The 12,718-nt window shown below is 38.6% G+C and overlaps 1 protein-coding gene and 1 long non-coding RNA gene across 2 annotated transcripts in view; one reads left to right on the top strand and one right to left on the bottom strand.

Moving 5' to 3' along the window:
* Positions 1-6,570, bottom strand: part of ERGIC2 (ERGIC and golgi 2) — a 36,403-nt gene extending 29,833 nt beyond the window's left edge. Inside the window, exon 1 of the mRNA XM_004320127.4 lies at positions 6,489-6,570. The gene's annotated coding sequence lies outside the window, so the exon portion shown is untranslated. The remainder of the gene's footprint in view (positions 1-6,488) is intronic.
* A 95-nt stretch (positions 6,571-6,665) lies between these two features.
* LOC109550099 (uncharacterized) lies at positions 6,666-11,875 on the top strand. The gene is made up of 3 exons (XR_002176481.3): positions 6,666-6,985; positions 8,961-9,009; positions 10,573-11,875. It is a non-coding gene; the product is annotated as an uncharacterized lncRNA (long non-coding RNA).
* Positions 11,876-12,718: the final 843 nt, after the last annotated feature.

Below are 12,718 nucleotides of genomic sequence, written 5' to 3'. Positions count from 1 at the left end.
CACTATTTATACATGCTTGTTTAATTTTGTTTTCTCCATTGTAATTTTAGGGCAGGAACCATGTCTAACTTAATCTTTGTATCTCCAATGCACAGCAGGTTACTTGATAAATATTTATGGAAGGAAGGAAAGAAGGAAGGTGGGAAATTTCCCCAGAAAAACTCACGGTAGCACAGCTTTCCAATCAAAACAGTCATACTTAGATAAGTAAATATGTAAAAATATAAGATCTACAAGAAGAATTTTTGTTTTGCTCACTACAGTATATCCCTAGCACCTACAACAGTGGTTGGCACATAGTAGGTATAGCATTGTTGAGCAAATGAATAAAACTGTGAATTTTACTTTCTAAATTTTCTATATTGTAATGAGCTCTATAAATGCTTTCTTGTAAATTACATGTACGTATAAAGATATGGAAAGCAGCTAGTTTTACCAACCCTCTAACACTTCATATAACCTATCCGGCACTCCTCCCTTAATCATCTAACTAGTGTACTCACTTGGCTCTCTCCCAGCCTCTGGCTCTTCCATTCCTAGTTTTCAGGATTCCACAGCCTGACCCTGAGGGCATGCATAGGGCACTCTCACTGCCTCTCCCCCATCCCGGGATAGAAAGGTGGACAACAGCAGGCTGTGTCTCACCTTCTGCTAAGACAGCTCTATTCTACAATGGAGCACCTTGCCACTCTGCTGCTGCTCCAGTCCCATTCCTGTTAGCTCAGCATTAACCTACAACCAAAAATTCGTTCCACCTCGAATACCTGCCAATCTACTCTATAGAGCCACTGTTCTGATATGAACAAGTCATCCAATAACTTCCAGTTTTTCTAAAAGCAATCCTTCTACCTGCTCTTTATGAAACATAACGTTCTCCTGGTGGTAATTATCTTTGAATCATACTTCATTTCTGAGACTCACAGGTAAAGAAGTAGCATGTTTTAACATGATATCTCAACCATCTCTTCCCTTTTCAAGTCTATCTTCTAATAATAATAATAAACACACATACTACATTAGAATTATAGCTAACTTTCATATTATGTGCTAGGTATTATTTGAAGCACTTCATATATTAAATTCATTTAATCCTCTAAAGGACTCTACAAAGTAAATACTATTTTTATTCACTTATAGATAAGGAAACTGAGGCACAGACAGTTAAGTATTTTCTTTTTTTTTTAATATTTATTTATTTGGTTGCACCGGGTCTTAGTTGTGGCAGGCGGGCTCCTTAGTTGCGGCTCACCAGCTCCTTAGTTGCGGCTTCTGTACTCCTTAGTTGCAGCACACGGGCTCTTTGGCATGCAAACTCTTAGTTGCTGCATGCATGTGGGATCTAGTTCCCTGACCAGGGATTACACCCGGGCCCCCTGAATTGGGAGTGCGGAGTCTTATCCACTGCGCCACCAGGGAAGTCCCCAGTCAAGTATTTTCAAGGCCCACACAGCAGGTGGTAGAAACTGGATTCACTGCCAAGCAGCTTGGCTCCAGAGTCCATACTCCAACCCACAGTGTACACTAACTCACTTCAGCACTTGATTCATCTTCCATTAACACCTGGATATATTTAGAACTTCCTTAATGACTTCAGCACCTGGATCATTCACTGCACTTCCTCCCCATTCCATCACCACCCTATGACACTCAGTCTCGGGCACTCATTCAAAATGATAATCCTTTTACCATGTAAGCCTAACATATTCTCCAGTGACTTCCATCTTAATTCTATACAAAGCCACACACGAACAAGGCCATGCTTTGGCTCCTCTTAACTTTTAAAACTGTTCCACCTCTAATATCCAAATCACCAATTTTCCTCTCTGAGCAGAAACAATTATCTTGCCAGCTCTTTAATTTCCTCACTAGGGAAGAATCTACTCTTCATTTTCCCTGTGTTCTCAATCCCTTGGATTCCTCCCAGTCATTCAGTTCCACTGCTCCCATTCCCACTCTATTTGCCTCTCCATCCAGCTCAGTCAGACATTTTCTAAAATGCATTTAGAAAGACCCTAGATCAGTGGTTTCCAGAACCACAGAACTGCCATTCTGTTACAAAAGTTTCTAGTCTGTACCTAAGTGAAAAAAAACAAGGACAATATAGGATTCTTTTTTTAAGTTAAATTTATTCAGTTTAAAAATCTGTCTTTTATTCTGAGATTATTTCCTTCCTTTTTTTTAATGTGTCAAATGTCCTTTCTTTTATGAAATGATAAAATTAGATAAAGTTTTTTTGTTTGTTTGTTTTTGGATATCTTTCTTTAATAAAATTAAAAACTGCAATTCTAGGGCTTCCCTGGTGGCGCAGTGGTTGAGAGTCCGCCTGCCGATGCAGGGGACACGGGTTTGTGCCCCAGTCCGGAAAGATCCCACATGCCGCAGAGCGGCTAGGCCGGTGAGCCATGGCCGCTGAGCCTGTGCGTTCGCAGCCTGTGCTCACCAACAGGAGAGGCCACAACAGTGAGAGGCCCATGTACCGCAAAAAAAAAAAAAAAAAAAAAAAAAAAAACTGCAATTCTATATCAGTCCTTAAGTCCAGCCCCTTTCCCTGATTTTTTCTATACATTTTTTTGTACTGGTTAACAAAATTTAGGAGCCATTATGCTAGATTCCTTTGCCCATTAGTTGGTGATGCTCTTCATACTTTGACAATCTCCAGTCCAGTATCATATCTTCAATTTCTCTCCTGAACTGTTGTGTATACTAAAAAATAAAACAAGCGAATTCCAGGAAGTCACTGATAACAACTGAGACTAAGACAATGCTTTGAAAAACTGCATAAGAAATAAGAAACCACCTTTCATGCTGGAACACAGAGACACATTATCAACACTCAATCTAAGAAATGTCAAACAGCTAGTATTTCATCATCTGTGTCCACGTGAATATAATGAAACTATCAGATGCTTTGCCAAAATTAAAATATAGAATTCATGACACTTTTATGGTCTGCTGAATTAAGTTTAATTACTTCTTCAAACAAAAATGGAGGCATAATTTATCTTCTGCTACCCACACTTTATGAGCTAACTTCTATTTTTAATGTATATTTAACAATATGAGAAATATTTAATTGGTTAATACACATGGCCATTGTTGTGAGTTGAACTATGTCTCCCAAAAGGATACTTTTAGGTCCTCACCCCTGGTATCTGTGAATGGGTCTTATTTGGAAATATTTGGGTTTTTAAAGATGTTAAGAGACCATACTGCATTAAGGTGGCCCAAAATCCAATGACTGGTGCCCTTTTAACAAGGCCATGTGAGAATACACAGACACACAGGGGAGAATGCCATGTGAAGACAGGCAGAGATTAGAGTGATGTATCTACAAGCCAAGGAGCCAAGGATTGCCCAGATGCTAGAAGAGACAAGGAAGGTTTCTTTCCTAGAGCTGTCAGAGGGAGTATGGCCCTGCTGACACCTTGATTTCAGTCTGGTAGTCTCCCAAACTGTAAGAGAACAAATTTCTAGTTTTTAAAGCCATCCAGTTGGTAATTTGTTATGGCAGTCCTATGAAACTAACACAAGCCATTAATAACAATGAGAAAGGAGATGGAACAAATATTATCCAGGCTATCACTGAACTTCAGAAACGAAAAGCAAAACTATGACTTATATGTAATTTTAAACTACTTGACAATATTGCATTAGAATACAATAAATTTTATGAAAGATAACTTAGTTTCACTTTACAAACACTAGATATCAAAAAAGTACTCATTCTTTTTACTTTAAAACTTTTTACAACAGAGTTACATTTTGTTTTTAAAATTATTTACACTAACATAATTCAAACAAATCTAATAAACTTCCAAGTGATTTTAAAAAAAAAGGTTTACTTGGAAGCCAAGTAAGATGGTATAAATGTGAGTTTTTTGTGATCAAAAACACTTGGGGGACTTCTAGGCACTTACAAGCTATGTGATGAATTTGAAAAGATCCTCAACTTCTCAGAATTCTTTTATAATTTTGTTTTAAAAGGAGGGAGGGAGACATAATGGTTACCTCACAGTTTTTAATCAAGATAAAAATGAGTCATTTGATAAATATCTATTTCTAATTCTCAAAAGAAATGCAAAGACTTGTAGGATATTTGAGGTTTATGTTAAAGTCTTTAGGAAGGTGGGAAAGTGAAGTTAGGCGATAATAACATGAATAGACTGAGGATTATACAAATTGATAGAATGAAAGTTAAAAGAAGAGACTATAGAGTGATGGCAACACAACAATTTGTAAGTACCTAGTAGCAAGATGAAGCAAAGACAAACATCCTCCTCCTCAAAGAATGGTTTGACTACAGTAACTACTCAATAAAAGCATACAAAATTGAATTAAATTAATTGAATTAAGCAAGTAAGGAAAGTGTGAGGAAAAGGTCAGAGACACATGAAATTATATATATATATATATATATATATTTTTTTTTTTTTTTTTTTTGTTTGTTTGCGGAGCAAAGGCTCCGGTCGCAGAGGCTCAGCGGCCGTGGCTCACGGGCCCAGCTGCTCCGGGGCATGTGGGATCTTCCTGGACCGGGGCACGAACCCATGTCCCCTGCATCGGCAGGTGGACTCTCAACCACTGGGCCACCAGGGAAGCCCACATGAAATATACTGACAACAGAATGAAGGTCTCCAAAAGCAAGGAGAATGGGTTAACAAGGCACCTAGGGCAGAAATGACCTAGAACTGACCTAGACTTAAGTAAGACTGCATGGAGTAGTAGAAAGAGGAATCTGTACCTTAGTAATTAAGAGAGGATAACGGCTTAAGAAAGCAAGCAATTGGAAGATGGAGTTTAAGGACATTTTAACCATATAGACTGAAGAGTTTAATCAATTTTGGAATCCAAGAAATTACTTATAAAAGCATCTTCTTCAGTCTATATTTTGACTAAGAACAAAGGCAACATTTTGTGAGTAAGTATAGAAGTTAGAAAACAAAAATTTAAAAATAACAAGAGCTAACATTTAATGAAAGTTAACTGTATGTCAGGCATTGTTCTAGGTGCTTTGTATGTTTTAGCTCACTTAATCATCACCACTCACTTTCTGAGTTGTATTATTATTATTCCCATTTTGCAGATAAGGAAACTACGACAGAAAGAGGTTAATTTACCCATCATGACATTAAGAGGCAGAATCAGAATAAATATAGAAAAACTGTTGAATAGGATTTGGAGCATGCACAGACTGCCTAAAGAGTAACTTCTATTAAAAATGTTTCACTATTTCTTCCAATTAAATGACTAATCCTCAAAGAAATTTATTATTTTTTCTAATTCTTTTTTGATGCTGTTGTTCCAAACTAGTACTGATTTCCTCTGAGACTTTCAAGCTTGATATATTTTTATGATTTGTACCCTCAACCAATTACAGCAGTCAGTTGTGACTGAAGTTCATCATCAAAAAGAAAGAAATTGCGCCCCACGTTCTCCCCCCGAAGAAAACCATGAAATTTTTTTTTCATGTTTTTCCTCTAAGAGAACTGGAATAATTGCATCAATTTGGAAATATCAATAAACAAATTAAGTAAACAAACATAAGTCCTGAATTCTTCAGTGAACAAGCCTAATTCATTTCTTTATAATGGCTGTACACTAGAGTTCAATGAAATACCTAAGTACAACGGCAAACAAATAAATAAATCCCGTTTTTAACTGTATCTTTATCTGCTTCTGTATCTTCATCTTTAACTGATTCTGAAAGCCAGTCTTGCATCATTTTAACTGGTATTTTGTAACTTTGTGTTGTCTCGAGGGCACTAAATCCTAAATATAAAAGTTACTGGAACGTGTTTTCTCAAACAATGACCTATTAATTCTATATACTACCAATACCCAAAGCTATTCTCTACCACGAGCTGACATGTTATCTAACAAGGGCTTCTTAACTCTTCAAGGGTTTCAGAAAAGTAGTGACACTCGGACCTGTCTCTCCTACAGCATCTCACCCTGCCCTGCCCCTTTCTCAATTTCCTAAGCGGCGTGCGAACCTCCCGAGGCGAGGCCAAGACCTCGTTCTTTCTTAGAGAGCACAACTTGCTGCGAAGAATTTGGTATCTGAAATGGGGATGGGAGCCAGACACCCGGGACGATCGGGACACTATCAGGCTGGTCTTCACAACGCGGGACCCTCCGCCCCTGCGGACGGGAGGAGCCACCGGGGCACGGGGCACTGTGAGAAGCAATGGGCCAGGGTCAGCAGCTATGGGGACGCAGCTAAACTCCTTCAAGTTGGAAGACAGCGGAGAGACATTGGACCAGGAAAAGGGGAGCTTCCAGGCGCAGCGCTGCCCAGGGTCCTGCCAGTAACGACCCCGGGGAAGGTAAGTAGACCGGCTCCCCGGTCCGGCCCGCTCTCCGGAAGAGAGGAACTAAGACAGGGAGCTAACGCTATGACGGGCTCTCACCCCTTTAACCACATTCATGCCCTGAACAGCCCTGGAACAAACGAGAAAACAGCACCCGGCGAGGTTTCAGTATTTTACCTTGTGCTACGGTCCCAGCCGACCGCCATGTTTCACAGAAGCCCGGTCGCCCGGGCTCCCGTTTACCCGGAAATATCGCGAGAACAAAAGCGACTACCACCGTGGAAAACGTCAGCCGGGGGGGGGGCGGGGAAACGGTGTAGAGTTCTCGCGATATTCCTTTCGCTGACGAAGTGCTTTGTGAATCAAGAGGTGTGAGCCGAGTTAAGGGGGCTCGGCTAAGAAGAATGGCGGTTTAAACTTATTTCACTTGTGACCACGTGGCTAGCAAGGAATTAACTTCTCCAAGGAGAGCTTTGTTACCTACCAACGGATACTTAGAGACCACAGAAAGAATCTCAACTCCTCTAATAGTACTTCGTTAGGAATGAGATACTTGGGCGCAGGAATTAACATTTGCAGCCCTATCCGTATTACTCTTACAAACTCTGCACCACGTTTTGTGCCCCTTTATTTTCTTCTGTCAAGAACGTTTAAACTTTCCTTTCCAGGCACAGGTAACGCTTTTAAATTATTTGTTAAATGTTTTTCTTGTCTTCTAGATGGTAAGCTCTGTAAGAAATCACATGTGTCTTCCTCATTCTTATATCACCAATACTTTTCTATGCACTCGAATATTTGTTGAGAAAGAAAATTAATACTTCATTCACCTTTTTTCCCTAACACTTCATATTATAAGAGGTAACAGAGGGGACTTTGGAAAAAAAGGGCTCAAGAGCAAGCCCATGTGTTACCAGATTTTCCAAACATTGAGATTTTTAATTTTATGATTTATTGACCAAAAATTCTAACAAAAGCGTAATAATGACTAATTCTTAAAGGGTAAGCACTGATTTTTCTTCCCCAGTAAGCAATATTTATATGCTTTACTTTCCTCATCTCGTTTAATCTTTTACAACTGTGTACGGTAATAACATTATTTACCCATTTAATAGATAAGGAAATTGAGTCAAGTGGCAGTTAAGTGATTTACCCAATGTCAGATAGCTGGGAGAGGCAGGGAAATCTTGACCACAAGACTAAACTGCCTTTCGAAGGAGCAGTCATCATTTTGTTTATTGAATTAACGTTTATCGAAATATGAAATTTTACTAAATTTAAACTGTCCTAGAAAATAAGGGCAGATAAAGAGTTTCCACTGATGCAATTTCATTTCCAGACTTTCATTTCAGGATTAGTCCAAAAACTTTAAACCAACTCTAAACTGATATAAAGTTTCTGCCTCCTTCACATATTTATGAAGAAGCATAATGTGATGTCTAAGATCATAGACACTGTAGCTAGGATTTCCTGGATTAAAATTCCAGTTCAATAACTTACTAGCATGTGACCTTGGGCACATTATTTCATTATTTTGTCCTCTTTTCTGCATCTATAAAATTGTACTATAATGTCTCAAAAATTTTTATAAGGACTAAATGAGTTAATACATATCTAAAGTGCTTCTTTATCTTAGCCACAAATGCACCATCAGCCCTTCCTTTGTAGGTCTGATTGTTTGAGGTCTTGTGTGGCTGGAAGCTGGTTGTTGTTCACTTAGTTACACTGGATGCCTGGTCTCTAGAGTAGTCTACTTTCAGGGTAACAACTATCCCGTAAGAGTTGGATGGCCCAGTGAAACAAAACTGACTAATTTGATCCTGCTTATTTAAAAAACAGCTCACCATCTCCTATAATACTAAGTCAAGACTAAATTTCCTCCTGAAGATTGAAACCTTGCTTAACTAGAAAGAGGGGCGAGTACTTAATCCTATGTTATTGGTGTGGTTATATCTAGAAAACAATTTGCTTCCAAGGAAAAAAAATATGTCCATTATGTATTATGAAACTGTGGGTAATGATTAGTCAAATCCGTTTCACCTGCCTTCACTAATCAAGGTCATTTTAAGACTTGCTTGTCCTCCAAGCAGCACATAGCCTAAACAATAAGATGTTTGCCCGAGTTATTTTTAAGGAACTTGGGGTCATCTGTGTCTAGCTCAAGCTGAGCTGGTTAAGGCTGGATGGGATCACCAACCCTACAACTGGGCATGTGGAGTGTCCACTTGGTGACCTTTTGAAGGTGCAGTGGCCCATAGCTTAGTTAGGCCTGCACAGAATGACCATTACCTCACCTTTTCCCATCACCCTTCTCCATGCTCCCCCACTGAGACCGCCCTGCTTCTTTATTCCATAAATACCCAGAGAGCCCCTTGCCTTCAGGAAGGCAAATTTGAGATTTGCCCTCCAGCCCCCTCGCTTGGCTGCCGTGTGGAAAAACCCTGCCTTTGCTGCAAACCTCAGCATCTCAGCACTTGGGCTTGCTGTGCGCTAGGTAAAACGAACCTGGTTTGGTAACATTGCCCACAAAAGAGAACTGGGAGATAGATGTTAGATTGGGAATTAACAACTGGTGCTAAACAACCTGTATTTTGTGCAAATGATCAAAAGGTGTTTTCATACTGGTTTTTGTTTGTTTTTTTCTTTTTTTAGTTCTCTGTAGTTTGCATAAAAGTTTTAGCAAGTAAGCAACAAAATTAAGGTAAGTTAATACTTTTTGCTATATGAATGCCCCAGAAACACCTCAAATTCAATATATCCCAAGTGGATTTTATAATTTACCCCAAATCTATTTCTTCTGCACTGTATCTACAAAAGTCAATGGCACCACTAACCTCAGATTCAGTCACTAGCTACCAATCCCAGTGACCAGTCAATTTCCTTCATTAAGACTATTTCCAGTTTCATGCTGTACACCAGACTCTGTGATTTTTATGTATGTGACAAACTATCATAATTAGAAAGGAAAAAAACCCAGGATGATATGACAGAAAGAAAATCAACTTTCAACTGAGCACAGCAGAAGACATTTTTCCATTTTCTGATATGATTATATACCACTGATGTTGAGCTAAAAAGGTCAAATAATTTCCATCCCATATATGAGATATGTCCATAAGTTGATTTTCCTATCATATAAAAAATATAGAAGCAGCTAAATATGTAAATAATACATGGTCAGAGTTCAGATGCTTTGACTAAAAATTATGAATACATTTGTATATCTTACTGTTCAACAGGACCTAACCTGACAAATACTCTTACGAATTAAACTTGTTTTTCTAAGTAAAGGATAGTTGAACCAACAATAGTGAGGTCCCCCTCCTCCCTGTCTGGGTCTTAGAAGGAAAGAAGCCAGTCAGACCTGTTCCCCGCTGCCCTCCACCGTCTCATGAACCAGTCTGCATGAGTAAACTTGGTCAGAAGCTGATTTTTCCTCTAATGGAGGGTAATTAGGTTGGGGGAACCTCATTAAAGATCTGAGTCCTTGACACAGATTGAGGCTGCTGCTTTGGTATCACATCCATCTATAAGGGTGATGCTCTATAGCACATTGAGTGCCCTTTGGCACTCCCATCATAATAGAGATGGGGATTGCTGAGTCTGAGGTAGGAGAAGCCATTAACGTCATGTCTATCCTAAGCCAAGTCCATGCTGAAGGAACACACAGGAACCCATTAGAGTCTTTCATTTGGAGGCAAAAGATGGAAAAAATGAGGCTGGGAAATTAGTAATTTTTTTTTTTTTTTGGTCTATACACCAAGCAGATAGGCTTGATTCAGTTAAACTATATGATTTGTCAAGGATGAATTAAAAAAAACAATTATTATAAAGTTTAAAGGGTGCTAGCAAAGGCCATAAAGGACAGTGCAGCTCCCCCTTGCTCTCTCTTGGATCATCCTTTGGGGAAATGCAGCTGTTTTGTCATCAGCCCACTCAAGAAGCCCAGTGGAGAGGTCCACATGGCAAAGCATCTTTGTGCATTTAAATATTCCTGATGAGAAGTCTAAAGCCACTCAGATTCTTGATCCTATGTATGAGACCTGTTTTTCTCTGGAATCTTATGTAATTTTCTTGTCCCCAGTGCCTTTAAGCTTCACAGTGACATCTGTGATCTGGGTCCGTCTTCACTCTTGTGCTAGGCATCCAGTGCATTCTTTCCACCTGACAACACATACCCTTAAGTCTAGGAAGTTTTCTTGATTTGTTTCCTTGATTAATTTCTCACCTCCATTTTCTCTATTTTCTCCTTCTGAAACTCCAGTTATTGTTATGACTTGAGGATTGAATCGATACACTGAGGATGGTGGAGGAGGAAGACAGGAAAAGCTGCAGGCCCTCTAACTTTGTAGAGCTGCCTATCAGCTGCCTGACTCCATTTAAGTAAGAGAATAAAAATCCTAATTCCTTCAAACTACTGTAGTAACGTCTTTTTAACCAGCAGCTGGCAAGTAATTCCTGGTGGATTCAAGGAAATTTATACTATTTTTAAGCTCTCTGAAAACTGAACCTCCCTTATTACACGTAAGTCTTCTTTTTACCTCTCTCCATTTTATTTTCCTTCTCATGTTCAAGTGTGTGAATGAAGCCAGCCCAATTCCAATCTCTCCATGCTCCCAGTCTTATCTCCCCAGTCCAAACTCCACACTCTTGCCTACATTATCTTCTGAAAACACCCATCAGCCATGTGATATAGTAATTAAAGTCTGTAATCAGAAAAATCTATGTGTTATTTCTTCTCTGAAACCAGATGTTTGATGTAAAACAAGTCAGCCTCCCTAGCTTCAATCTCATGGGTAAAATGGGAAAGAGAATGCCTTTCTGATACAATTGCGCTCAGAATTAAATTAATATATGTAAAGAAGTTGGCACATGGAAAGCTACTAAGGTAGCCTAATGGGATTGTCATTCCCCAATTAAATCCTTAGGGAAATTATGAAGAGAATTTTTGAAAAACAAAATGGAGACATAAAAAAGAACAGAAAAATTAGAAAGCTGTACTGTATTCTTGAACAGCAAGGCTTAATAAAATCAACCTCTCCCCAAGTAACATATGACATAGCCTCTGCCTGCACACATAACAGTGTATTGCTGGATTTTGACTACATTCAAACATGAGAGTTTAATCAGATTTTACCCATCCTGATAAAAGTGCCATTAAAGTAAAAATCCTGGAACTGTTCCTTAAAAAACAATTTGTAAGTGTACAATTCCATGATTTTAGTAAATTTATGCAGTTGTGCAACCATCACCATAATCTAATTTTAGAACATTTCCATCACCCCCATTTTGTTATTTCTTGCACTTACCCATAACCTTAGGGAACCACTGTTCTGCTTTCTGTCTATAAATTTGTCTACATTCCATGTAAGTGGAATCCTAACATGTAGTCTGTTGCGACTGGCTTCTTTCAATTAGCATAATGATTTTGAGGTTCATCCATTTTTGTAACAATTTTTTTTAACATCTTTATTGGGGTACAATTGCTTTACAATGGTGTGTTAGTTTCTGCTTTATAACAAAGTGAATCAGTTATACATATACATATGTTCCCACATCTCTTCCCTTTTGCGTCTCCCTCCCTCCCACCCTCCATATGTAACAATTTTTTAACTATTCTCAAGTATTTTTTAAAGGATCCAAGGTCAGGTTGGGGGGGGGAATCCTCTTTAAAACTTTATTTTAGAAAAATGCACAAAATAATAACTAACATGAATCGAAAGTTTACTAGGTGCCAGCCACTTTTTTAAGTGGTTTGAATTTATAAACTCCTTTAACTATAGGATATCTGTATGAATAGGTTTTTTTATTACCTCCACTTTATAGATGAGAAAATGGAAGTATAAGGAGACTAACTTGCCCAAAGCCATAACACTAGTTGGCGATGAAGGCGGGATTTGAACCCAAGAACTCTGGTTTCAGAACCAACACTTAATCCCTATTCCCAGGGGTTATTAATATTACATTCAAAACATTTTCATAAGATTAGTTTTAATGATTAAATGACCTAAATGGAAATGTCAAGTAATATCTGGCACCTAGAAGATAAACAAATGTTAAAGCCTTTTCCCCTGGAAGAGAATAGATGGTAGAAAATGTAATTGCCAGTGTTAACTAAGCAAAGTTAAATAGTGACATCAGGGAATGCAAGTGTCAGTGACAATTTGTGCTTTCTAGGCAAAGGGAACTGCCGAAAATGCAAGGGTATAATGCTCCGAATGAGTGTGGAACTCTAATTACCTGGAGAGAAGAATAGGTTCTATGCTGAGAAGGCTAGTATTATTTAAAAGGTCTGTAAGTATACTTATACTGTGTACACAGAAGTATTATGTAAGTTATGGAGCAAGATCATAAACATCTGTAAAACCACCACCAACTTAACTAGAAAATTATTAATACCACTTGTGTGT

This window comes from Tursiops truncatus, chromosome 11 (assembly GCF_011762595.2).
Source record: "Tursiops truncatus isolate mTurTru1 chromosome 11, mTurTru1.mat.Y, whole genome shotgun sequence".
Taxonomy (NCBI): domain Eukaryota; kingdom Metazoa; phylum Chordata; class Mammalia; order Artiodactyla; family Delphinidae; genus Tursiops; species Tursiops truncatus.
The sequence above is the reverse complement of the archived record's forward strand: the minus strand, read 5'-3'. Positions and strand labels throughout refer to the sequence as shown.